This window comes from Bidens hawaiensis, unplaced genomic scaffold (genome assembly GCF_021521415.1).
Source record: "Bidens hawaiensis isolate Kalapana, Puna unplaced genomic scaffold, B.hawaiensis_p1.1 tig00000536_1, whole genome shotgun sequence".
Taxonomy (NCBI): Eukaryota; Viridiplantae; Streptophyta; class Magnoliopsida; order Asterales; family Asteraceae; genus Bidens; species Bidens hawaiensis.
The window spans coordinates 703,703-707,781 of NW_027491034.1; positions in this window are offsets into that span (position 1 = coordinate 703,703).

Sequence of the window (4,079 nt, forward strand, 5' to 3'; positions counted from 1 at the left end):
TTGGTTAAACCTATCTATCTTTCTTTTAGTATATAAAATTGTAATATTCTTCAAATATGTCACAAATTTAGTGGGAGAAAAGGAGTTCAAAGAACTCACCAAAAAGATTTTATTTTTTAAGTTTAAGAAAAACCAAAAGATTTTATCTTTTCTTTAAGTAAATCTGAAAATGTTTCAAAAAGAAGGCTCTCCTGTTTAGAGGGAGCTTGTAAAATTTTAATTTTTGAGAAACCGATCTGACCTTTTGAAAATGATAATATATTGTCCCTAATGTTCCTAGCACATGAAAATAGTAAATCAAAAGCCAATAAGATCATTTCTTGATGTGTGATAGGCTTGACAAAGGAGTAAGTGTCAGTGTGATATAAATTAAATTATCTGCCTATGCTAGTGGCTACACATGAATGAAGTGGTTTCATTTCTCTACTTGAAGTCATAAATGTAAATAGCATGCCATACCCAAGCCTCTCTTTACCTGATTACTGTTGTCTTATGTTGTCGTGTACCTACACTATATTGTCAAAGAAAGAGTTAGAAAAGAAAAGGAAAAAAGAAAAGAAAATGAAAAATATTAGCTTTTTAAATTTCAACTTATTTTTTTCTTGTATTTTGATTCAAGCCTTGGACTTTCTATGTTTGTAGTCAAACAAGATCTTATTGTTAAGGCCATGAATCTTTTGCTTTGTTTAATTCTCTTTCTTTTTGTTCAAGCCTTGGACTTTCTATGCGCGATTATACGGTATTATCTGACCTGATTGTTATGGCCCTAAACTTCTGCTTTATTTTACTATTTCTAGAATTTCTCAAATGCATAAAGTATGTCTATAAGCATATTGTGATCAGATAAGGAACGTTTTAGTCAAGTTGAGGTGATATGTGAAAGCAAATTAAGCCCAAGATTTGATGGAGATTGTAATTTGTCAGATTGAGTAGGGACCACACAAGTATTGTACCCAACCCATACCCTAACATATCACTACGACACCAAATTACTTGTTAAGTTTAAAGTGGACAAATATATCTACAATCGACTTTGGGTTATCGAAAAAATAATATTGAATTCGAAATGTAATTTAGGATGTTAATAATCAATGTGATTTCATCTAGTGATCTTTATTGAAAGCTATAAGTGTTATATTCTGTTTTTTTTATGTCATATCAGTACTAATGCGTTTCTATGATGTTGTGAGACAGCAACACAATATGTATGCTCCCTTGGAACTTTTCACTGACAAACACAAGGTGTTCATCTCAATGATTAAGGGATTAAAGAAATCTGCTCTTTCTTACCCCCATTACTGCTGATCCTGAGATTCACTCTTGCTGGATAGAAGAATTTTGGAAAATTGCCAAAAAGAGCAAGGACAGGAATGTGAAGTTTATCATAACAACCAAAGTAGCTGAAAAAAAGATGGTGATAAATGAGGATGATGTCAGAAGAGCTTTATTGATCAAATGTGCCTCAGACCACTTCCACACAAAAATTCAAGAAAGATGAACTGTTAGAGACGGTAGAGAAGATGGGGTGTGACACTGATTAGAAGACTTTTGACAAGAAATATCTTCCACCCTATTGGAAGAATCTTTTCCATATCATTGTCCACTACTAATCAGAGTTGAGGGGAGTATTTGATAGTTTGAGAATGGACTGGGTTAGATTTATGGCATGCTTAATTAACAAAGAGAAGTTTAACTACTCAAAGTTCATATTTCTATGCATGCATTCAATGCTTGGATGGATAATCCAAGGATGTTGTATACAAGATTTGCACAGCTTCTATTGGATGACAAGATGTCTGAAGTACCAAGGCTTGTGTATAAGGTAGAATATGATGACGAAGATGAACTGATACCACCCTCCGAGCCTCACCATGCTAATATGGTGAAGGAGTCTGTGTTTCCTTCTTTTTTGAGCAAAGGTTCCTCAAGAACTTATCAGTACTCGGTAACGATGCCATGGGAAAAGTTTGGGTTGTTTGCTGAGACTGATCAAATTTAGGAAGACGAGAGTGATGACGAGCAGAGTGTTGAGGAGTTAGATGACGAGGAGACAGAGGCGGATATTGAAGTTATAAAACCAGTGACACGGGGTGTCAAGGCTGTGAAGAAAGACTCCAAGAAAAGGAAAGCCACTAGCAAACCTCCTGCTAGTGGTTCCTCTCAACAAGAGGAAGGGGAAGAAGAGCCTGAACAGCCATTGAATAGATTAAAGAAGGTGGGGGAAATAAAAACCTTCCTCCTCGATAATAAAGCTTTCCAAGGCCCTTGGAACAAAGACCTCCACACCACCACCCAAATCCACTTACCAAGACTCGCACATTGCCTCAACCACAACCATTGCCCGCCAAATTGAAGCTATGAAGGTAACCAAGTCAAAGTACCCCCTATCCAAATCTTCAAAATTCAAAACTTCACGACTCTCCAACACCTAGCCCACCATCTTTCCCATAATGCCAATCCTCACCCATAGAAACCTCACCTTTCCACAGCTAATTCTCACCAAACCAACCCACAATCTCACCCTTAGGCTTCCCAACCTCCCCCGACCAACCCACTACCATACCACACATACCGCCTAGCACATCTCCACTTAGGCCCCCTTCCCTTTTCACCACACCACTAAAATCTACAACATTCTAAACTTCCACCTTCACATCCTCACCTATCTCCCTACCACTCATCATACCTATCGCTACATCTCCCCCTCCAATTCAAACCTCAAACCAAATCCAAACCTTACTGTCAGCCCAAACCACTTCCTATCCAACACAAACCATAACAATGTCCATCCTATCAACCACCCAAAATATCCCATCCTACACTTCACCGTCAGCCACTAGACCCCAAATCCTGACCTCAACCCCTCTGTCCAATGGCAAGTGCAGAAAGTCTCCAATGTTCATGGATCATATCCTAGAGAGGATCGTGACATTGGAAGAATCAAATAAGAAGCAGGCAGAACGGGAGAAGATTATGTTGGACTTTAGAAAGAAACTAAAAGAAAAGGTGAAGGAGTTTGAGAAGGAGAGAGAAATGAATAAAGAAAAGACAGAAAGTCCGGAGAAAGAAAAGGAATCCAACAAAAACAAGATTGCAAGACACGAGACAATGATTGCGTCACTTCAGCTACGAGTAGATAGACAGCAAAACTTATTGAACAATCAATCGCTGTCTAATGTTGAAAGAACTGCTGAAGTTGAAAGATTGGAGTTCTGGGCTGCCACCTTGGAAAAATATCTCGAGTCCTCAAGCAACCTTGAAAATAAAGTAAGGACCAAGATCCCCAGCTGAGGTCAGAGATCGAGATATTGAAAGCCAAAAAATGAGAACAAAGTAAGTTAATGAGCTTCAAATCAAGTTCAATGAAGACCTTTCCAAAAAGTACAAAGCAGCTTCTGTCCTCATCACCATGACAGATCAAGGCAATGTTGATCTAAAAAGCTGGGTCAAGAAGGTGTATAAAGATTGGGAAGACTCTGATGAGGAAGATGAAGGAAAGAAGAAAGATCAATTCGTCGTGATTGGTCCTACTGTTGGTGATGGTGATGGTGATGGTGGTGCCGGTGGTAGTGGTGTTGGTGTTTCTAGAGTTCATGCAACGGTTATTTCTATTGATGTTGTTACTACTGGAACTATTGTTGGTGTTTTCGTTGGTGCTGAGGATGTTGCTAGTGATGATGATGAAGACAGTGATGACGATGAAGGTGAGAGAGAAGAAAGAGAGATTGTAGATGATTAAGATGAGTCAGGTAACGATGACGACTCTGGTGATAACAATAATGATGGTGATGGATAAGGAAATGGTGGTGATGGTGTTAGGGGTAGAAGTGGATCAGAATACCAATCTGCTCCACATGATGATGTTGTTGATCATGCTCACGAAGATCCGTCAGCATGAAATGCGGAAAAGGAAATAAGGGATTGGGATGCTGAGATTGGGACGAGTTTAACTCTATATTTGGTCTGATGTGCTAAAAGTAGTCAAACAATTTATTAACTAAAATATGATAATCTAGACACTAAGTAATACACTAGACTCTTAAACTTAACTCAAACTACTAACCGGCAAGTGTACCGGT